Below are 24726 nucleotides of genomic sequence, written 5' to 3' on the forward strand. Positions count from 1 at the left end.
CACTTTTGAGGTTGACCTAAAAATAAAAAAACAACAGCAGAAAAAGCTATTAGTAATTTGCAGTCATTGAAAATTACTGATTATAATTCTGTAGTATTATCTGTCTACAGTCTACCAAATCAGTCTTACATTAAAAATCCCCAGGATCAGGTGACCATATCTCAAGGCTGATACTGCTATTTCTATCCATGACCTAGTGTCAAACCCAGATCACTGGAAAATGTAAGCTTTCCTATCTAAGCAGATCCCTTATCTCTTTTCTTAACGCTTGGGAACAAGGTACTACCAGCTGCTATTAAGTGTGAATGAAGCTCAGATCCTTTCTCTTACCCTCCAAGGAATGTGCTCCAGCCCTGCTCAGGGCACGGTAACTCAATTCCTTAGGGAAAATAGAAAAGCCATTTTTGAGCTGCTGAGAAACAGTGTTTGAACACTGAAGTTACCAGGGGAACCAATGTACTGAAAGCCTTTAGTTGACAGTACATTTAGTTGTCTAACTATTTCTAGAACAATAATAAAAATAATAGCACACTCTCCAGGTCACCTGGAAAGTAACCCTTCACATTTCTGCTCTGACTCTTGCTGTTGTAAGATCAGCACTATCTTGGCCCCTTCACCCATGATATTTTTGCAACTTCAGCAAGGTATACAATTCCAATTATTCACACGCAAAAAAGAAATGTAGATTCAAACAGATACAGAGATATCCCGGGACTGTTATTTCTTTTTCTCCTCATAATCTGCTTTCACAGGAACATCAAACAGAGATTTTTTCCTCTTATCTCTGGATGGACCATTCAGCAGATGGAGCCCCTGATTTCAATCCCAAAGGCAATTTATCAACTAAATTTTATCCACAAAGTTAAAGTAAGGTGAGTTTTTCTGAATACTCCTCTTTACTGGTATTTTGTTAACAAAATAGCCATTTTTCCTCCAGTCTCCAACTCACTTTCCCTGCTTTCAACCTGCTTTTAGTTGATCTAGCCAAAATTAACACTTTCAAAATACATAAAAATCAGACCAATTCCTTCCAATTGCTTCCAGAATTATGTTTCTTCCTTCTCTAGGGAAGGGAGACAAGCCTAAAAAGCTGTGCTACTTCTCCATAAGCAATATCCTGATCTAATAAACCAGTGCCTTTTCACTTAATCTGTTTTCTAATGTCTCATTCTTAGTGAAGAAAAAAATCCATCCTAAGATGTTATTCCTTATATATCCCTTTATATAGACTGTTTTCCACCTTATCTTATTGTTTTCACATCTCCAAAGAGTAATGAACCACTATGTCAAGGGAAGAAAATAAAAAGTCATTCTGAAATCTGGGTTTTTTTGTGCTTTATTAGTCTTCACTATTCAAATCCTTTTCTGTATTCAAATATATTTCAGCTGCTGGCTTTTGTGTCCATCTCTGCTGATGCTGAATTTTGCCCCAAAAGGCGAGAATAACTGCCTAAGAGACTCAAGTAAGTCAGCATAGACAGGAGGTATTTTATTACGACGCGTCGGAGAAATCACAAAAGGGATTTCTAGCTATGTCATGACAGAAGCAAGCTTTTATACAGTCTTGGGTGCAGGGTTACATCATATTCATAAGAGGCGTGGTGTGGGCGGAGCGTGGGCGGAGACATCTATTTTGAGGATTATTCTTGGTGGTCCTTCCGGTCCTTCATCGCGGGCAAGGGTCTTCTGATGAGTCTTCCTCTTTAAACTTTTGAACTCCTATCCTAATATGGTCAATTCCCGGTGTACTTGGCTTGGTTCCCATGGCTTGGCACGGCTCTTAGGGTCAGTTTGACATTATTAGCTCTGATCATGCTTAGCTTGTCAATTCCCTTATCCCTATCTCTCTTTATTGTTTGCCCTGCTTACCAAACTTCAAACAGAAGGATCCACCAGGATTGCTTCCGGATTAATGAATAACCTATCATACAGCATCATAAGCAATTCCTGAGTGTGGATGGGGGCGAATCCCCTTGTACCTAACATGAGACCACCCGCCGGTGATATGGGATATGGCTCTAGTGTTAGGGGTCGTGTGAGTAGCTAATGGGATGGGAATGGGATAGGACTGCTCAGGGTTGATTCTCAGTCTGTGGCTCTGCCTAAGCATTTTGATAAAGTTATGTTCTTGTGCAGTAGTAAAATGCTGATCGGATGGGCAGTTTGGGGCTTCACTGCTTCATCTCTTTTGCTTTTAGCACTTTCTTTCTACTTCAAGCTTTCATCCTAGGCACAGTGAATTGAAAAGGCACTCTGCAAAATAACTCCACCCCCATAGCTAGGAATAAATACTGCTCTGAATACTAGCTAAGTAGCTGACAGATTTTGACCATTGCTTTTTGTGCTATTTACAACTTGTCCCTCGTGTTCTGCCCCTCACCTGGTACGTGTTTGCTGCTTTTGTACTCCAAGTGTCAGGCTTGGGGGTCAGGCACCACTTTTCATGTTATTCAGAAGAGAGTATGAGTGAGATTGTGTGCTGCCAGTAAGCTGCACCTTGATGGGAGTGTGGGAAGCAGAGCCTCGGCTCCTCCTGTGAGGAAAGCTGCTGCTGTGGCCCTGACTTACACACAGTCAGCTCCCACGCTGCTGTCTTTGGAAGCAGTCCACCCCCAAGTGTTTGTTTTGTTTAAAGATGAGATCTAGAGCTGAGCTCAGTGCAGCAAAAAAAAAATTTATTACACCATTTATTGCCTTTAAAAGACCAGGACAGAAGCATAAGTACCATTTCTGCTCTCTTTTAAGAGGGAAGGAGAAAAGATAATTTGTTCTGAAAAATTGAGCTCTGGTGCCTTGTCTTTGTTCCTGGTTTAGCCTACCAGAGTGGGATGCTCTCCATCAGGAGACAGCTGCTCCTTCACAGGCTCTGATAGGCTTCTCTCCTATGTTCATTGACTGGGAGAGCAACATGCAGTATTTTCTGTAAAATATAAAAATTCCTTTTTCCTTGCATAAGTGTAGGAAGATGAATCCCAATGCAATATTATTATTCACACTTTTGTTGATCTTGAGATTCTATGCAGCTATTCTGTTAATGGACCCTTTTGACATCATATGTTAGAGTGGTCAATCTTTTTCTAGCAGAACATATCATTTATGAACAAATATAAGGCTCATTCACATTATGGAGATAATAAATACATTATAACAGAAAATTTATTCACTGCTGGGCTATAAAGTTAAGCAATTAAAAGCTAGGAAGTTTGTTTCCAATAACTGGTAATTATTTTTTTCCACTACTAAGTTCAAAGGAACAAAGAAATCTAAGTGTGTAATGCAACATTAAGTCTGCTATCATCTACTCTTTCAAGGCTTGTAAACATAACAATGGACGTCAAACAATATTAACAGATTCTAAAAAAAGAATTTATATGGATATGGAGAAGAGAAAAATTTTAAAAACATCTTTACCTTTTTTAATGTAAATTTCAGAAAAAAATGTTATCTCATTAGGTTTATGAGTAGTTCCTATACCATTTCCTGTCATGAAGATATGGAACATATCAACATCTCTATATTGATTTTTTTTCTCTTCAGAAAGATGAAGAGACTGCATATCTGAGAGCAGGGGAAAAAAAATTTCAAGCAACAATTTGGGAGCATTTAGCATTCATTATAAGATGTGGGTGTGTGTATTCCATGCTGCTGTATTCACCCTCTGGCAGGAAGAATTCTGTGATAGCAGAGTGGCTCTGGAAGAAGCTTCATGGATGGTTTGTAAACAGGAGCAGTCACCTGTTAGTGCTCATGTGTGCCTGCCATGAAGACCTCCATGACACAAACTGAGGAAGAAAATATCTTCACATCACATTTGAAGGGGACTGTCATTTCTGGGAGCTCCTTCCCACTACACTTCTGGGAAGAAGAGTGTACATGATTAAGTTGGGTTAAAATAATTTTTTCACTCAGTTCAAACTAGGGGTTTGAATCAGGATTTCCCATGCTCCCAGGAACAGCCAGGAGACAAAGGAACAATTTTGTTAACATCAATCTTTACTCTCCTACAAATATATTAATATTAAAATTGCATTGAACCTTCAAAATTCAAATGCTCCATGTTCCTAATAGCATTTTCCCCAATCCTGTTTCTTCTTTTTTTTGTTTTCTCAGTTTTCTACTCACTTTCTTGCTGTATTTAATACTGTTTTAAATATCCCCTGTCTTGCTACTACTGCTCTGCTGAATCCTGCTGTGCAAATTGGCACTTTAAGTGGAGGCACTTCATGTAAGCGACTAACAACCACTCCTGGGGAGATATTTAGAGGAACAATTGCACTAAACTCTACCTCTTGCTTTGAAGAAAATTAGATAGAAGAGAAAGAACTCAAGCTAACAGGAGATAATAATTCAAGCTTTATATAAAGTATGAAACTATGCAAAGCCTTTAAGACCTGTAAAACTGCAAGGGGCTTTTCACAGTTACAGGAAAAGATTAAATCTCTTCTTGGGAACCAGGGCTCAAAGTCAGTGAAGCCACAAAGTATCATTAAAATTTTGCAGCTCCTGAGATATCTGCTTGTCATTGTTAAAGTTGTTCTGTACTCACTGAATTACTACCCTGTCTATATTACTTGGAGCAACCCTTAAAGTCAACCTTTTTTTTAATATTTCTATGCCTTAATACCTCGGGATAGACAACGAAACTGTTATATAATTCAGGATTATTCAGAGTAGCCTGTGATCTTTCTGACAAAACTGTTTTTCATTGGCAAAGAGCAGTTCGAAGGAAAGGTTTTAAATTTAATTTCCATTGAGACCAGATCCCTTGGGACATTTTTTTTTAAGGTCAAAATAAGAAGGTATCTTGTAAGTCATTAAAGGGGATCATTGCCCCAAATATTAAGTGTTTGATGATCAAATCCATAATCTAAAAGCAATTAGTGAATTAATTGCTATTTATGATGAACCCATGCCTGGGTTTTTTTTGCTTTTTATTTTCTGAATAATCTTAAATTTTCCCTACAGTGGAATTAGACAGTATTCTTTAAATACATCTTAGAAATTAGAGTATTTTGCTAAACTAATGAATTCTCTAATTTTAGCTAGTGATTCCTGAATGGAAAATGCACACACTATCCCACAGCAGAAGCACATGTATGGGCCAGCTGCCATGGGAGAAAATCAGTTATTGCTGGGATGGAGAAAAATAATTTTTTCGCAGGTTCTCTTAAGTGCTCCATCTCCCTTATTCTTTTTTACTTGGCATTTTGGGCCCTTAGTAGAAGGAAGAACAGACTTTGAAGCTTCAGATATTACCTTAAGGTAGGCAGAGTATGGCCATTGTTTTCATTAGTTTTTACAGATATCAGGATTGCTATTTCTTCTTAACAGCTTGAATTCATGAACATTAAGAATCCAAGGGTAATGCTATTGAAATGTCAAGTTATTATCCTTGAGATTAATTCACTTATCTAATTAAAGCCATGCAGTCAGGATGAAAACGAAGTTTATCTTCTCTGAAGTAAAATCCAGGTGCCATTAAAATCTGTGGAAAAAGCTTTTACAGACTTCAGCAGAGCTATGATTTCACATACAATTAGAAAGTGATATTTTAAAACTATGTATTAGGGCTTGGGGTAGGGGGGCAGAGAAATGTAGGAAATTTCCCTGACCAGAATTGTTATTCAGTAGTCTCATTTGCAAACTCAGAAAACAGAGGGATTTTTAGTTAAAAAAAGAATATTATAAATAATAAATAATATAATATGGAACGTTAAAATAAATTTGGTTTAACCTCTATGTTTCCAAGCAGTGGAACAAATATTTTTCCTATAACTTTGTGTGCCAACTAATCATCAATTCACAATCTGTTTACAATGTTTTCTGAATATATAGTTCATATCATTTTTCTATTTCATTCCTAGCATGAAAAAATAAGGAGAAAATACAGCAATAGGAAAGCATATCAAGGGAGAAAAGCAAGACTCATTCTAATTATAAACAACTTGCTAGCAAAGCAGCAAAGAGACTGATTTATGTGATTGAGGGTAAGGTACAATTTCAATGTTTCTCATACTATTATGAGGATGATGAATGACCTGTTTTGCTGCTGCAATTTTAGTAATTGCAAAGAGCTGGGGTAAAATCTGTTCCTCTGGCTCACTCTGAAGACAGAGGAAGGAATGGCTGTGGCCATTTTGACATCATGGAGGAAATGCTGTTTTACCCTTTTGTCAAAGTCACCCCAAGGCACCTTTCTTTAAAAGCAGGAACGCAATCTGATTTTTGTCCAGACACTCATTTTCTGTCTAAATCCAAGATTCTACCCAACTTTCAAAATTAATATCTGGGTAGGGCATAATAGACAGAACACAGTCCATAAGGAAAAGAGTTAGTTTACATATTTTTCCTTTATTTATATGGCAAGAATAGCAATATTTCATTATATCTCAGAGGTTGCCTTTTAAACGAGGGACAGGAGGATTTATTTAAGCTGCATTGTTTTATGTTAAATTGATTGCTTATTTATAAGGTTTGTTGATCTGAAGTTGAAAATTAGAATAAAAATATGTTCTGCATTCTTTGTGATAAAAATGCATTTATTAGAGTAGAAATTTAGGGAAAAAATCCAATTACATTAAACATTAGGTCATATTAAAATTTTTAAGTTGTTTTCTAGTATTTGGCTGCCATAAATGAAGTAAAAATTAAATGTAGTAAAATTAAATGGAGTAAAAATTAAAAGTAGGACTAAAAGTAAAAACCAAAGAAAATAAGCATGCCATCAATGATTTGTGATTGTGACACTAAAAAAATTGATAAGGAAGAAACTTAGACAATATTTCAAGTTTTATTGCTTTTTATGTCTATGCTAAAATCTTTGATTTCAGAAGAATGCTAAAATAAATCCTGTTCTAAAGATGATGGAAGTATAAATACTAAAAAGAATTCTTCTGAAATGTCATCTCAAAGACCAGTTAGACAAAAGTGAATAAAACTCCAGTCAAATGAGACTGTGACTCCATTTAAATTCTAAAATATTTGTCTTAGATTGTTTCAAAGTTACCATCAATCAAAAAATAAAAAGGCACAAAAATCAGAGTATCAGTTATAAAATATTTGTCTTAGATTGCTTCAAAAGGATCATCAATCAAAAAAAAAGTCTCAAAAATGAGAGCATCAGAACACAGTTGACCTTTTGTAGGTGGAAGGGGGAGCTTGGAGGAACAAGACACACTTAGCATTATTGATTGCAAGAATGGGATGTTCTTCAAGCCAGTTCCACCAGCTGGGTGCTGTGCTGTTAATGTGTGTGCAATCTATTAAGCTTTTAAATATTTATTGCTTTTGGAAGATACTTGGCAAGTTGCTGACAGATCAGTGAAAATATGGGCATGTGATTTTCTCTGAGGTGGGTGTTTCTACAATATCATTTCTAATTACAGGTATTGTTACAGGTATTTCCACCTCCTTAGCATGTTCTATAGTTTAGAAGCAGATCATGTGAGCTAATTTCTCAGAATCAGTTCATATTTAACAGATGATTTGAAGAGTCATAGGTATCCTTCCCTGGTATAAATGTTCATTGACAAATGCCAAGCTTGTTAAGAAGCAAAGGGGAATTATCATGCGTTAATCACGTCCAATCATTTCTTGAAAACCCTTGTAAATGTCAGGAGCCTTTGGTATACTTTTAATTCACAGGATATCTATCTACTATTTATCTATTGTCATTGTGTCGAATTCCTGTGAACCCAAATGGCAGAGTAGGGTATTCCAAAGGGCAGGACCTCTGTTCCCCAGCAGGTGGAGAGCTGATTAACAATTCTCTGGACTTACTCTTCTGGGATTCACCAGGGCTGGGACAAAGATCCAGACCCATAAACCTCTGATGGCCCCTCAATTCACTGAAGCTCCTGAAATGTGGGATGGTGGTGAGAAGAGTCAAGACTGACATGGAATTTAGGCTTTGTGAGTGTGACTGGCACTGCCAAAGACCTTTGGGAGCCTGAGTTGTGATGAGTGTGAATCGTGCAGTGCCTGGTGTGTGCAGGGGGCCCTGCTATCAAGTTTTGTTGCTGCACAGCCTGGGATCAGTGGCAGCCCAAGAACTGGTACCAGGTGTGGTGCTGTGGTTTCCTGAGTGAGGTAAAGGGGCAGACAGGTCAGGAGAACATGATCCCTGCTCCAGGGACTCCCCAATGAAACAGGCTCCTCTTGTCTTCTAAACTCTGCTAAGGAGGCTAAAACTGTTTTTAGAGGCTTGAGATCAGGCCCTAAACTTGAGGCAATGTAAAAGCATTGACTTGATAAATTGTTGACATTTAAAATAGACCTTTTCCCACAATAAAAATATACCATAAGTCTTGGCATTGCTGCTGCAATGATCTTGGATGACTGGATGCTCCAGATGCTTTCAAAATCAAGTAACTCAAAGAAATTTCAAGCTTTGTACTCTGTTTTCTATTTCTTTTCATTCTAAATTTCAACTTCTTTTTTATAAAGTTCATCTGAAAAGATCATTAACCTAAATGCTATGAATTTTTTACTGGATAAATTGTAAATGAAGGCAGAATAGAAGCAGTGAATATTAGCAGGAGAAAATATCAGCAGTGAAATAAAATGATGGAATTTCCCAATCAGATCTCAGAGAAAAGGAAGAATGGATGTAATTTTCTTCTAGATCCAGGAAAAAAAGTCTTTGTGCTTAGTAGAATTTCCAGCATTTCTTAATGCTTAAAAAAAATCAAGTCTGTGTACTTTTTCATTTATTTCTAGTATCTGTTTTCTATTTCTGCCAGGTATTTAAACTACAAATATGGGGGCTGCAATTCCTTCACAAGAACTTCCTGATGAGCCCTTTTCTCTTGGTCAGAAGGTGGGCAATCTTCTATTCTTCCTGCAGGAATGCAGGGATTTTGCATAGCCCTGGGGAAAAAAAAAGAGAAAATGATAGATGATAGATAGATAGATAGATAGATAGATAGATAGATAGATAGACAGATAGATAGATAGATAGATAGACAGACATATAGACATATCTATTACTATATATGTAAATAAATTCAGACTGTTGAAGAGTTAACTGTAGGATTTCTTTCAGCCATGAATTTTTTTTTTGTCATCTGAGGTCTAAAATCTCCTAGAAATTGAGCTTCCTTTTCAGGTATTTCATTGCAAGGAAAAGATACTTTATCTGAAGAATATGTAATATATGCTACTGAGGGAAAATCCCTCTGAAGTAAATAAGATTTTTTTTTTGTAGTTCAATTGCAAACAGAGAGGATCATGACCCAGGCAAGTTAAGTGAAAATCAGTAAATTATAGCAGAGCACGACTAATTTTTTCCTGTAGATGGAAATCAGTGGTTGGATAATAATAATTATGAATAGATTGGTGTTTAACTGCTCTATTAAGGCACTATCAATCTACTCCATTCCTCTCCTATGTAGTGTGTAAGTACTGGTGGCAGATTGCAGCTCAGAAAAAAGAGACTAGTTAATAACTAAGGCCATGACAGCAGTGCTCTAGCACAAAGATTAAAACTGAAGATAGCTTTGGGTTCTCGGCCAATTCTGATTTCTTATTCACTGAGTTTGGAATTTGAAAACAGCCCTTGCCAGCTAAAATACAATAGGATGCAAACATCATTAACACAGGTCTGAATGTGGGTCTAAATTCTTTGTAATATGAATAGGATGAGGTAATCACCCAAAAATGTCATAAATGACAGCCTACACTAGTGGTTAATGACAGAAGTCTTCTAAGAGGCAGCAGCAATGGTAAAAGGTCATAAGCTATGTTCAAGCAGACTTTCCCCTCTCTTTTAGCGGTTGTGACCCTGTTTTTCAAACCCCTGCATTTCCAGTTAATGGAAGAGGAGCTAATGATGATTGGCATTTTATCTACTGGCTCAGGAGTTAGAAGCTGCACCAGATTAAGGTACATGTCCTTATAGCAATATAAAATTAATAACACAATATCTGGTGGGACAGGTCAGGAATTGTGGATTTTGATATTTCCAGCTCAAAAGCTGTTGTTCATTTGCTCTCCTTCTTTTCAGCTTATCTGTCTATATTTACATAAACAAGAGACTGTGAAAAGAACCTGCTTTTCACTATACATTATATAAGCATTTTAGGCATTTGCTTTAAGGAGATTTGTACATTAGGGATCTAAAATTTAAGCATATCTGCAGTCATGGAAACTTTATCTTTGTTAGAATAGGCAACAGCTGATCAGATATTACAAGAGGAACAGTTTTTAGCCCTAAACTCCTAAAGTGTGAGTGGGAAAAAAAACCAGTTTTGCACTGTCTTGTATAGCTGGATGGAGCTGACATTTTTAGCACTTACTTCAAAGACCTTTCTAAATCTCTGCACTTCACAGCAGCTGCAGACATAACTGAGCAGAGCTGAACAGAGCTGGAAATTATTTCAGTGATGACAATTGCCTTACAATCACAGCAGTTTTCCTTCACTTACTTAAATGCCTCCTCCAATTTTAAATTTCTGTGGGAACCAGAGGAAATCTTGGGTTTATGATGTGATTGTAACCTAGAACCCTCCATTTGGCAGTTTCTCCTCCATGGTAAGTAGCACTTTTGCTATTTTGCCTTCATGCTGCACCTTTCTGCCAGTCTGTCAGAAGTCTGTACCTTGAATTACAGCTGGCCAGAACTGACTGCATCAGTATGATTTATGTCAGTTCATTGCTGCACAAAGCCCACATATAGGCTGTAGCCAAAATGTTCCACAACCCACTACTTCTACAGCATTCAACATCCCATGAATATCAGAAAGCAACTGAGTACTGACTCAAGGGATAAGCAAAACTCTTATTTTCTAAAACTTTCCTAAGTAAAAGTTTTCAAAAAGAAGAGGTTTCAAAAATGTGTTGGAATAGGATCTCAGAGAAAAGATGTTACTTTTGCAGTCATGAGTTGCACACATCACTCTGAAATGACTCGCTCAGCATCTGCTGTGCTGGCAGAGGCTTGAATCAGATGCTTTCCAACAAACATGCTGATAGAAAAACCCACACCTGCAAGAAGAAACTCATGATTTCACTGGGTTAACCACAGGGACACTGAAAAAGGTGTTGAACTAAACATAGTGTGGTATTACCCAAATGTAATTATCAATTGGAGCTGAATTAATGTTCTTTATTCCTAAAAATGGAACTTGACAAATTTGTCTTCATTTTGGGTGAATTCAGGATGTTAATGGGAGTTCTTTCTAGTCAACTAAGAAAACAAAATAATAAAAAATATCCATGTGGAAGAGCAAAGTGCTTTTAAATAATGAAAGCAAGTTATCACTTTTGCCTGAATCTAAACACTCTAATCTAACTAGATTAAGAGTGTTAAAGAATGATAGATAATCAAGATTGCTGTAAAAGATCCTCTGTTTTTGGGGAACATAAGACATAATAGGAAAATGAAGCAAAACAAAATCTTCGTGATGAAAAAAAAATGACAGCAATATCCAAACAAATTTTACATTTATGATTATGAGTAATTTGAAGAATTCAAGGATTTGAATCAGCATGTCCTTGAGAGATTCAGATTTGATAAATGTTTGGCATTTCAGTTTCACTCTTGCAGATAGTTTGTTTTCTGCATGTATAACATGCACAGTCACTTCCAAGGTATATGTATTTTATTGAAAATGTACAGTCAAATATCACCTTTTACAGAGAATCACCAGGATCATAACATCTATTCTTCTGATAGTTTTAAATTCTTGCTTATATTCTTGTTTGAATACTGATGCATTTTGTAGGACTCAATTTTAGCAAGACATGGTGGTATTAGCCATTAAAATGTAGAGAATTTCCTCTTATTTTGGCAATAAATAGAGGTCCATATTCTGCCTTTGCTTCATCTGTCACAGTGTTTTGCTGAAAATGGAAGCAATCTATATTTATCCCTTAATCTTTAGGACTTCAGGGGGACTGAGACCAGTCAAAAGGGTCAGTGAAATGTGCAAAATGAGCAGAGTCCAATTTCCAGAAGTGAAATAATTTTACACTGTATTTTTTGTCTTAAAATAAGAATGCTATTGTGTGCTAAGGCTTCAACACTGTGCTGATATTTTTGTCAGATTGACCAAGCAGCTCCCTCCTACATATCATCATGTCATGACAAATTGTGCTAAGATGCTGTTTTTAGCCCTGTGTTTCAAATTTATTTCCCATTCTTTTGTGTTACACCTCAAAATCAGGACTTTGTGGTTAAAGCCCTTGCTTTTCTACTTAGAATTTAATTTTAGTTTTTAAATATACTTTGGATTCTACCAGTTCCCTCAAAGCAATTCTGTTTACTCAGTGAGAGCCCAGCAATGGGCAGGGCTGCACCGCAGTGCAGAGCAGCACCCCAGGAGCTCCTGCCAGACTCACAACAAAGCCCAGAACAGTCCACACCAACTGAGGAACTGTTCACAGCCCAAACAACAAAGCATTGTGCACAACAGACACGTGGTTTGCACCCATTCCTCTTTTGTCTCCCATGGAAAATTAGCTTGACTAATAGCAAGCATAACTCCTCTGTGCAGCTAGCAATGGAGAACAAGGAATTTTAGCCAGAAACTCTTCTATCTAAGGAAAAAAGAGCTTCTGACAGGACTCTTTTCACAAAGTTGCCCTTGCTTTAGCACTTGTTTCAAGCTGTTCCCTGCAATAACTCTATTTTTCATGCTAATTGCAGCTTACAGCTCATTATTTTCAGGGATGTTTAAAAGAGGCTGGTGTTATAAAAAAGGGTCATTTTGAAGGAGATGCTGTCTTCTACACCCTCTGCTTCACTCTTCCCAATTATTTTGTTGTCATTCTAATTGGTTACTACTCAGAGACAGAAAATTTGCTGCTGTTTGATCTTTTGCTTGTTTGACAATATTCAAGTGTTTTGGGTTCTCTAAAAATGGTTGAAAGCATTGACAGATCAGGAGTGACATCGTATTCTGTCTGTATGGGCTCACAGCTCTGTGAAGGACAGGCAGTCACCTCCCAGGTCTGGAGATCACTTGTGCCTTTTCCACCTCAACAACAGCTGCCATTTCCACCTAATTCACTAAATCTGCTCAGGACTGGATTTTGACTCTCTTCAGCTTCCCAGATGAAGGTAGGGGGAGAAAAATCTTTCTACTTTTGCACCTAAACTCTGCATGCAGGGTTTCTGATGCTGTATCCTTACATATTCTCAGCCTTCTGTGAGTGTAATAACAGGGGAAATGGGTGGGCATTTAGTGTCAGCAAAGCAAATTAACTGAGCATAGAGAAGTTCCACAGCAAATCATCAGTCTTTGGGAGCACAGAGTTGGAATAACTTTCCAGCAAAGGACTACAACCATGAAAAAAACTGTTAAGGAAATCTTCTTCCCCAAGGTATACAGGAAAGAAGAGTTTCTTCTTGTGGCTCTTTTCTCCTCCTCCTTACATTTGGTTTAAATGTCAGTGATGTGGCCATGACAAAATGCTTTCCCATGCAGCCACTCATTGCAGTAATAACAGTGTTCTACAACAACATTATAATCCTGAATTTTCTGACAGAGATAACTGCTTAAATAGGACATCAAATTTCAAAATTGACTTAAGTGAGAAATGGCTTACACTCGTGGCTGGTTTTTCACATCATTAAAGTATGCATGGGCAGCAGGAGTAGGAGGGGCATGAGTGGTACAAAGAAGAAATGGGAGGAACTGCAGAGGTTGATAGAGAAGGATCTGCAAGACAGTGCAAGACAAGGCATTACAGGACCAGCTCTTGCAGCCTTCCCACAGGCATAAGTGGACCTGGTTGGCAGGAGCAAATAATAAATGCAGCTATTAAGACAGAGTGGGAGTGGACCACCTGCGTGTCTTTTATGGTGGCACAGTGGTCACAGCACAGTTAAGGCTTGAAATATAAATTGGTAAATCTATCTTTAAAATTAGCTATATTATTCTCCATTAAGGAAGAAAATGGGGTCTCTTGGGGAAGGTAAGACAACAGGAAGGGGGTTTTTTTAAGAGAAAATTATTATGGGTAACTTGTAACAGAATCAGAAGAATCCTGGATCAGGCAAAAAGATGGAAAAATCTCTGGGAGCTCCTTTTCGAAGAAAATAAACATTATGGAAGGAAGGAAGGAAGGAGTAGAAGTATTCAGAGCATTGTCTGAACAAAACCATCCAACCACCCCTCCTTTCTGAGCAAGGGAAAAAGGAATTAGGAAGCAAATGTACAATCTGGGTCTTACTGCCATAAAGGCACTTTGGGACCTTAGGCCTCTTCGTAGAAACAAGGACAATGAATTTTCCAAATGTTGTCAGTCACCAAACGTTTAAGTCAAGTTCATGATGTCAAGTGATGCAGAATGCAATGGTAAATCAGACAAACTGTGACACATTCCCACCCTTGCAGGTGTATGTGAAACACTCATTTTCTCTACTTAAATGCCTGACAGCTACCCAATGTCATCATATGTTTCCAAACTCATTTTCTAAATGATTTCTCAAAAACACATTTTAAACATGTATTATAAATTAGCATGGAATATAAATAAGGAACTCCTACTTTCAGAACTGCAAGAGAACTAAGTTGCCAGAAAAGGGCCATTTCATACTGGCCTTTTGGTATGATGCTTCTTAATCCTAGATCTTTCAGAGGTCTCCTCTGTTTTTATCACAGACAGCATGCTTTTGCCTTTGGGAAGTTACCTTATAAGGGTGCCAAAGATTTCCTTTTTCCTGACCCAAATATCAGCACAAGACAATCCCTTGGAAATGGATAGTTACTTTTTAAAAAACATGAAAGCTGCTGTTCCTGAAGAGCTAATCTGCGTCGCATATTAGAACAAAAAATACATGTTACATATATGCATGTAAAATTGTAAAACCAATTGATTGAGAACTCTTTACAAACAGGAAATAAAATATTAAGAGGTAGTTTTTTTTAAGAAGCAATGCATACTCTTCTAAAAGGGGGACTACAAACAAAAATATGTTGTTATGGTTATGCTTTTACATGTGTTAGAGGACTCATATGGTTTACTTTCTTAAGAAAGTGTTGCATGCCTTTAGAAGAGGCAGTGTAATTTCTAGCTATCATTACATTTAGGAAATAGCTACTGAAATTCACCTTCAACCCTTCCCAGATCCACTTCTGTCCACCACTGAAATCCTCCTTCACACACACCCTGCCAGCCCCCTCTACCCTGGTGGTAACTCTGCTCCAGTCACTTCTGCCACTTCTGAATTGCTCTCCCTCTTATCTCATCACCTACATCATCTTAGGTCTCTTTGCAAGGTCCTGGTAATTTAAAATTCATTTATTATTATTATTATTATTATTATTATTATTATTATTATTATTATTATTATTATTATTATTATTATTATTATTATGAACAATATTGGATTGATTTAACATGATGAACCTTTTGGCAATTCAACCATATATCTGATTCTATTTACCTCTTCCCCTTGATTCCCTTCTTAAAAATTTATCCCAAAGTTTAGTTTAGATAGGCAAACTACCTGAGTGACATGCTTTCTCTTTGTTACATAAAAGTAGTTTCAATTCTTTAGTTAGCTTTTTTAGTCAAAATATGTTGCTCTCATCTTAAGGCTTTAGATGTCTAATGATGGCTTTTTTGTGTTATGTCTTTATGTAAAAAAATTAAGTAAATAAACCCACCAATTAATCTTCCTTCATTTAATGTGATGAAGGTTTTTCAAGTTATGTTTCTCATAAAAACTTTTATAGTGCATAATTGCATGAAAAAACTTTTTAAAAAAACCTTTTTTTTAATGAGTATGAGTACCCTTTTAGTATGAGGGTCATAAACCTACCTAGAGTCTTTAAATAGATCCTCTTGATTCTGTGTCTATATTTCCTCTGTCTTGAGCACTTTTGGACAAATGTCTTAAAATCTGATTTACTTAGACTTGGTAAGAACTATTGATCCTGGAGTCAACCCATCCAGAACTGATTAAATGCTTGAATTTAAGCATTGATAAAGATTTCAGAATTGATAAAGATTTCAGAAGACTCAGGTGACTGAGGCCTAACCTAGTGACGTTACCTTAAACAATGGGACTGGGCACCGAAAAGGGTTGTTTGCAATAAGCTCAAGGATTTGACTGGCATCATGTTAAAAATGCTGCGCCTTTCCTAAAATCCCTAAAAAGTTTCTAGGTAGTAAAAAGTGCTATTAACATTTTTTGAGTGTCTGAAAAATTATTCCATTTAGAACAGGGTACTCCTCATGAAAATATAATAACATCAATCGCACAAAAATACAGATTCAGCTGCCCTGAAATGGTTATCAGCTTTATATGAAGATGGTTCTGTGACTGTATTCCTGAAACTATAGGAGAAAGCACCAGTCTGCCTTTTGAATACCACTGCTTTTGAACACCTCCTCTGTGACCTGCTTTGTTCCATCTAAAGAGATGTCAATTCACTTCTGCACTTTTGATAGCAATTCTGTATTAATTTAATCATTATTTGAACTTTGTTTATGGGCAAAGATCTGAACTGGAGCCTATCACCCATCTGGAGGATGCTCTAGCCACCACAGCATGAGATACATTCAGGTTTTTGTCCTTGTCTATCATTCCTTTACAGCTGTTGAAAATGTTTCTTATTCCATGCCTCTCTGCCTGGGCAGTTAAGACTCCAACCTTGAAGCTTAAGGGTTTTCAATCCCTGCTGTAGACAATGAGGAGTCTTTAAATAATCCCTGCTGTAGACAATGAGGAGTCTTTAAATAAACCAAAATGACAACAAGCAAAAGATGTTAGACCATCACTTGCATGGTAGGATACCTGGGCTCATTTTCCTCAGGCAGAGAAAGAATTTTAGCCAGGATTTCCAATCCAGCTGCTTAGCCTCTAAGCTTTTTCAGCTCCTTTCTTGGTGAAACTGCCCTTTTCCTGTCTTCTATTTAGCTATGAGTCCATTGACATTTTCTTCTCACAAAGTGCTGTCTGAGAATTTAATATCATAAACAACAAACAACTCTATTCTAATGAAGACCTAAAAACCAACATTTTTTCTTTGTTTGCCTGTTTGGTTTCACTTCTTGGCCATCCCTGTCCTGGGGACATCAGGCCCAGCATCTCCAGCTGGGCAAGGGAGGGGATTGTCCTGCTCTGTTCTGCGCTGGGACAGCCTCACCTCCTGTGCTGGGGACAGCTCTGGGTGCCACAATGTAAAAAATGTATTAGGCCACTAGGAGGCTTAATCCAAAGGAGGCAACAAAGATGGTGAAGGGCCCTGAGGGGAAGCCGTGTGAGGAGTGACTGAGGTCACTTGGTGTGTCCAGCCTGGAGGAGGCTGAGGGCAGAGCTCACTGCAGTTACAGCTTCTTTGGGAGGGGAAGAGGAGGGGCAGGCACTGATCTCTGCTCTGTGGTGACAGTGACAGGACCTGAAGCCATGAAGCTGGGTCAGAAGGGGTTTAGTTTGGATGTCAGGAAGAGGTTCTTCACCCAGAGAGTGAAGTTGAGCACTCATTGGAACAGACTCAGTCCCAAGTCTGCCTCAGTTTGAGAAGTGTTCGGACAATATTCCCAGGCTCATAATGGGATCTCTGGGGAGAGCCAAGATCCTTGTTCTGTGCAGAGTTGGACTCAGTTATGATGATATTTTCCTTGCAACTCTGTGATTCTATGATTCACTACCTCATCCCTCCTAAACAACCCATGCAAAACACAGATAACATTTTTCTTGCAATCTTTGCTGTTACCATTTCTCCTAACTAATTTTCGTAAAAGTGTGCCCAGCTACTGAACTGAGTGATTAAGCAGCCCAGTTATTTAACATTATATTCAGCTCTAAGTTTAAGGCTATTGGGTTCAAACTCTACTAGAATTTTGCATATTTTCTATGCAAAACATCCATTAAACACAATTTTTCATCTCCATCTATGGATACATCTAAGCATACTCTCACATTTTTTAGAACAGCCTTTTCTCTGAACTTAGCAGATGCTACACTGTGGCTACAGGCATCCTCCTCATACCAGCTCATTTGAGCTTGTTATCACTTTCTTTAAATTACTACTCTATATCTCTCTCACACTTCACATGCAATTTCAGAAACTGCCTTTTCAAGGCATCCCTGTCACACCCATCATCTTCTAATCACAATCAGAAAGCAGAATCTTGCCCCTGGTCGTACTGTGGTGTCAGGCTCCTCTGCCCATGTTTTACGTTTTCAGACAGGTGTCATCAGACTTTTTATCACTTTCACAGCTGGCAGGATTTCTTTGTAAGCATCAACAGAGCTGGCTACCTTCAGGGATGTGGTTGGGAAAAACATCCAGTACTGTCATGCCTACAAAAATATGTAACAGTGAGAGGCTGCTATGCCTACTGATATTATCTCATGGTTTCTTTGTGCTCCTCATGCATCTGTGCTTGCTCATAAATATCACCTCTTTACAGCCGGCAACATCCCCTTGCATTCTGCAACTCAAGTCCCAAGCCACAGTAACTATGCTTACACAAATAATAATACATGACTCTGTGTTTCTTAGAGATATTCCAAACCTTCCTCCGTCCCTGTGTTGAACTATAGCAAATTGAAAAGTGTTTCCCTGCTACCAGGTATTGGTGGTTGTGCTGGAATATGAGTAAGATGCTGTTTAGAAATCTCTGTTGCATCCAGGGATCTAGCAGTGGAATGTTATCCAGGCAATTATTTTAATTGGAGATAATCATTTGGGAAATGGATGGATGAATTAATCAATTCCAGCTAATTGGGATAATGGCATTATTTATGCTGTTCACCTTTTTTTACCACCATCTGCAGGAAGATTTCCAACCACAAGGCCAAATTCTTCCATGATACAGATCCACTGAGGCTACTGCAATTAAAGCAGGAATGAATCTGGTGCATTGTAAGTATGGAGTAAATTGCCTCACTTACTTATTTTGGAGAAACCATGTGTGCAGCTGACCAGGGAATACTACAAATTACTCTCTTTATTCCACTGTTTCTATCCTGTCATTAGCAGTGTTGCAACAGGAGGTGTTCTTGGCACTTGTTCCAACAGAAATATATAACTTTTGTTTTGTTTACATACTTATGCAGCTCATTACTATGTGAAAAACAATCTGCAGCTTGGCATTTGTTAATGGGATATGGAACAAGGAAACAGCAGATGGAGTATTGGGATACTGAATGCATAATAAGTTTGATCCTGGGAGTCCTTGTGTAATTTCTCAGCTCATGATGGCTGTTGAATTCCACTGCAAAGCTGAGCAGAAAGCATGCCTGTGTTCAAGCAGTGAAGGCACAGTTCCTCCACACTGAACACACAAGGGTCAGGCACTCTCTCCACCTGATCACCTGTAAAAGGCACAATTTTGTTTTTGATTAAGTCTTTGGTTTCTTTAACTCTTCAGAGAGAAGCTCTGAAAACAGGATGGTGCTTGACTTCAGCTGGCAGCCAAGTCCTACAGAGACACTCATTCCCTTCCCATGCATCAGATTGGAGAACATAATCAGAAGGGCAAAAATTGCACAGCAAAGCAAAATAGGAATTCATTCACCACTTTTCATGGACAGGCAGTAGCTCAGCCCAGGAAAGCAGGGCTGCATCACACCAGCAGGGCTCCAGCACAGAGCATTGACTGATAACAACAAATGCCATGACTCTGAACAGCCTCCTGCTTATACCAAGTACTGAGCTTGGTGCCAACTGGCCTGGAATATCCCCTTGGTCACTTCTGGAATATCCCCTTGGTCAGTTAAGGTCAGCTGTCCCAGCTGTGTCTCCTCCTAACTTCTCGTGATCCCTCAGCCTACTTGCCAGTGGGCTGGGGTGAGAAGCTGAAAGGTCCTTGATTTAGTGTAAACACCACTTACAAACAACTAACACATGAGTGTGTTTCATTATTCTTGTCCCAAACCCAAAAGAGCACTCTACCAGCAACTAGGAAGAAAAGTCACTCTATGCCATCCAAAATCAGGACAGATATTTCAATCTCCTACAAGTGACTGAAGATAACCTTTGCTGTGATATTGTCCCACCTATTTTTGTATTCATCCCAAGAGAAATAGAGTTCTGAATGTTCTCCTCTGCTCAGCTGTATGTCTAATGCAGACTGGTGTCCACAAGGCTCACCAACCTAAGAACAAGTAAGCAGGGCTATAACCACTTTGTACAAAGAGATATTTTCATTTAATATGTTATTTTACCTTCACAGGTCTCAGAATGGGATCTTGGATCAAAATGATTCCTTTAATATATTTGTCCATCTCCATCTTCGTGTCAGACTGCGTGGCTCTTTAAGCCTGATGTAATAGACCCACATCAGTTGTCTTGTAAAGATAAAGATCCAATCATTCTGTGACACTTGGATCAGGATGCACTGAGCCCTGGGTGCATCTCTGACTGCAGCATGGATTTGACATACCTGCCAGGCTGCATCAAGCCAACTCTGATTTTTAGAGCCCTTTTTGTGGAGGGATAGAATGTAAGAAAATAGAGATAGTGCAGAAGGTAGTCTCACACCTGATGAGTTGCAGCTGTACTAACCACTAAAGATTAGGAACAGGCCTGCCCTTAACAGGCCAGGGCTGTGTCCAATAAGAAGACAAGTGTTACAAAAGGGTGGGTCAGCTGGGTGAGGGGAGGGGTGGAGTTTGTTGGCTGTACTGAGAAGGAGGACTTGGTGCTGCAAGATGTCCATGAGAAATCACGGAGAAGATATGAACGATTTGCAATAAGATGACAACACTTTTCTGCAGCAGGATGACTCTCCAATTCATGTAACACAAACTTGTTTAATAAATCATAACTCTTCATACTTCTGGGAGATGTTGAGGTGTAGCAAATAAATGTTAACAATATTAGGGTTTTTACAACAGAATCCTAAGTAGCTGAAATAGAGTTTTCTGCAAATGCTACATGAGACGAGAGCATGATGGATGAGAAATCTTGATGTTTTCAACCGCAAATGAAAGTGCTGCTCTAGTAAACTATTACACTTTGGGGAGATGGAAAAAATGTTGGTAAGTGTTAGGACAGGCATCAGACCTGGAGTTTCTCACAGGGTCATGGTTCTCAAGGTTCCTTCACTTCCAGAACTCTTTGAATTCAAGCATGGTATCTTGTGTGACCACAAAGAGGAAAGCATCTCTTGCAAAAAGTCAGTGCCTTGGGGTTCTCTTACTCTTGCTCTAGACTGACATTAACTCTCTTGCCTCCCTTTGGAGACATTCCAGCAAAGACCATATCTGTGACCCACAGTAGGAGCACCTCTGGATGGAGATAATGTTTAAATGGGACCCAGCAGGGCACTGTGTAGTTTTGTTTGCGTATTCACAATGATCAGGGCACTGCAAGAGGCACTGAGTCTCTGCATGCAGGACCTGACTGTGCTAACACACAAACAGCAGCTGGCTCAGGGGGACAGCACAGCATCCCTCCACACATCTGCAAACTCCATAGGCCAGGAAATGCTTCCTGACACACCAAAACACAATGACATGCCACAGGAAGAAAACAGGAGGAATTGAGAGCATTATCTGCCTCCAAGATTCCTGGACCTTTGTCAGTAAAGTTCCCAGATGATGATGATGATCCAGGTTACAAAAAAAGTAAATTTTGCTTCTGCAGGAATTCTTTCTAATTAGGAGAAAAAATTCCTCTGGACCCCATATCTGATAATTAGTTTGACACATTGAGCTGGATAAGCAGCTGAACATCTGTGATGTCACTGTAAAAGTTTTTAATGTCACTAGGTTTAAAGTGGAATTAAGTCCTAAAAATGCTTGTAGTTTTGAAATTTTTTTAAATTATTGAAGTTTTTAATTTTAAAGAATCAGCATATCTTATCGTTAAATTTGCCTCACCAAATGGAACCAAGCAAACTCACTCAGTGTCTTATAGTATTTTTCCAAAATAATTTTATCGCTCTGTTGGAACCTTCAATTTTAATTCATTTCAATGTTGGTGACCAGAAAAGTCTGAACTATTGTAAACTCATTTTAATCAGTACTTTCTACAGCAGTATTATTTTCTTGCGTTTTTTCCTAAAAAATACCTTAAAGAAGTCAAGCTAGAGTTTTATCACTGACTGTGAGGAATCCAATGGCCCAGATTTCTTTTCCACACTTGTTAAAAAACCACTTTCTTTTCCCCCTACCTGTGGTATAGGAAGCACAACCCAAGGTTTAATGCCAATGTCTTTGTCCTAGGAGCAGCTTGTTCCAGCAGGAGTTGTGGAATGAAACATGGCTCCAGTACCACAACCAAACAGCAAACTGAATGCCCACATCTCAATTAGTATTTCTTTGGGTCCAAGTCATCTCATGCTAAAGAAGAAAGCATTTGTTTATCTCAGATCTAGAAATAAATCTGAAACACGAAAAAAAAAAACAAAAAATTATCTCAGCTATAAAGAGCTTTCAAGTTTCTGCAAGCATCACTGGAATTCTGTGAAATTTGCGTGAAATGCTTGTACACTTGTTTGGTTGTTTCTCCTTCATGCAGTTTATAGTTTTTTGAGGTTTCTTTAAGAAAGGAGTGTTTGACTCCAAACAAAATGTGATTGCTAAAGAAGGGAGATGGGTTTCTAAAGGGAGATGCTTTTACTGTGCACTGCATCAGCTCCGAAGGAAAGCACAGCCCCCATGGAAGGGCTGTAAGGTGCCTCCTTGCTGCTGTGCTCAGCTATGCCCTGTCTCCATGGGAACATTTCCGCAGACGTGGCACCCGCTGGTGACCGAACAGAGATTTCCCCATTGCTCTGCATGAAAGGAAAAATGTAAGCTGCAGTGAATACAGCATCTTTCTTTGACCCTGGGTCTGTAAGCGTTGGCAGGCCAAGCCATCACATCGTTCCTTAATTTTTATTTTTCTCCCTGAAAAAGAAGCAGCAAATGGGGGAGAAAGGGAATGGGTAGTATTTTAACAATAAGAAATCTATTTACAGTAAGATGAAAAATTTTGAAGTCAAAGGCACACCTCTTTACAAATGAAGGAAAGATCTCAAATCAAAGCCACTCAGTTGAGAGAATGGTGTTTTAAATTGCAGTGGTGCGCTTGCTGAAATTAAGACTGCAAGACAAAGAAATAAGAATAGTGAATATATCATGATATGAAAGAACAATAGCATCCACTTTCATTTCAGCTGCTTTTCACTGAGTTGTACAGCCAAGAGAAGGTCTTTCCCCAACACTGAAGTGACAGGAGTGGTTACGGCTTTTGAGTAGAGTGCTCAGCTGGAGATAGCATAGAGCTGCATTAGAAGAGTAGGAAAACCAATCTATATCAGATCAGGAGAAATACAGGCAGAAAGAAACCAACCAAAAAGATCTTGTCTTTTGTTCCAATTTAGAAAATAAAGAAATCAGACTTAAACATCCTTACTGTAGCCTTTGGGAAAACTCCTTTAGGGACTTATAAGTTTGAATGAGATGAAACTAATTAATAACTGTGATTTTTCATGCATTCCTCTCAAAACCCAGTGTTCATCACATGGGATGGAGCATTAATTCCTCTCTTCCCCCATAGCTTCTATTCATATATGAAAATCATATTCAGTCAAAAAAGAAATTAAAATTTTACACTGACATATAAGACAGTACAAAATATCTCTACCTTCTTTTCAGGTTCTGAGTATCTTTTGAATAAGGAATGGTGACCAACTAAAAATATTCCCAACAGTCTCATCCTTCTGTGTAGGAAGGATATCAGCATAATCAGTATTCTGGCACAAATGCCAGTACTGTGCTTACCTTATGTTTTCACTGCACAAAATAAACCTTCCTAAGTGGCAAGGACAAACCATTAGTTTGATTACTACTAACAGTCTGCAACCTCTGCATATAAAAAACATCCTGCAATTAAATTTGTCAAGCATGACAGAACATGTTTTATTTATTTTTTAAATAATTATCACACTGATATTGTCAGCTTTGTTTACCACAACATTGATGATTATGTTTTCTTCTAATTAGAATGGAGATTTTATTTAAAGTTCTCTGCTCAAATGATTTGGAGCAAAAGCTCATGTAGATTTCAGGTGATATTAAGATTGTTCTTATCCACAAACTTAAAACTATAGAGCTGATACTTTTTGTATACTTTTTGTTCTTATTTCTTAGGATGCCAGAATAATTTCAGCCTTCCAGAACTAAATGATTATAATGGATATAGCGATAACCAAAGCTGGATATGCCTGTGCTCCCTCCTGGGCAAGCAGGAGCTGGCTCTGAGCTGCACTGGGGGTGGTGGCACAGCTTGTGCTGCCGAGGCTCCTCAGCTGCAAATTAATGCCACAGATGCTGTGGCTGCACCAAACCTGTGTCCATTTGTGTCCTGCATCGCCCCAGAGAGCAGGGATTTGGGAGCACCTGCTGGCAGAGGAGCATGTGCATGGAGCTGGGTGCAAGAGCACGGTCAGCTGCTTCTCACACCACACAGGAACATGAAACCCTTTAAAATTCAAATGCAAACCACGTTTTCTTAGCATGCCCCCCCTTAGCTGGGATCCTTTAGTGATTTGGCTAAGGCTGGAACTTAGTGAGGATGTTCACATTCACCTCTTAGGAAAAATTAGTTATCAAGTTCAGCTTTTTAATGTGAAAGGATGAAAACATTTCATGAAACAGCTTCCAGGTGTATTTAGCAGTACCTCTGTTGGAATGACATTCCTTCAAGAATGACTTTGTTGTGCTTCCTGACCTCATGGTGGATTTGTTGCTGCCTTCATGATCTGGAAAATAAATTGCATTAACTCCCCTGAGCAAGCAAGATGGTGCCTCATTTCTACCTTCTACAGACCATG

At 38.4% G+C, this 24726-nt stretch overlaps 1 long non-coding RNA gene across 1 annotated transcript in view; it reads left to right on the forward strand.

Annotated features, from left to right (window-relative positions):
• The first annotated feature begins 464 nt into the window (after positions 1-464).
• The window catches only part of LOC113459616 (uncharacterized), a 33742-nt gene continuing 9480 nt past the window's right edge, over positions 465-24726 (forward strand). Inside the window, exons 1-9 of the long non-coding RNA XR_012579694.1 lie at positions 465-644; positions 753-872; positions 1387-1463; positions 5865-5987; positions 8742-8818; positions 9771-9882; positions 10330-10530; positions 12920-13060; positions 18737-18824. This is a non-coding gene — a long non-coding RNA (uncharacterized LOC113459616). The remainder of the gene's footprint in view (positions 645-752; positions 873-1386; positions 1464-5864; positions 5988-8741; positions 8819-9770; positions 9883-10329; positions 10531-12919; positions 13061-18736; positions 18825-24726) is intronic.

Source organism: Zonotrichia albicollis, chromosome 3 (genome assembly GCF_047830755.1).
Source record: "Zonotrichia albicollis isolate bZonAlb1 chromosome 3, bZonAlb1.hap1, whole genome shotgun sequence".
In the NCBI taxonomy this organism is placed as follows: Eukaryota; Metazoa; Chordata; class Aves; order Passeriformes; family Passerellidae; genus Zonotrichia; species Zonotrichia albicollis.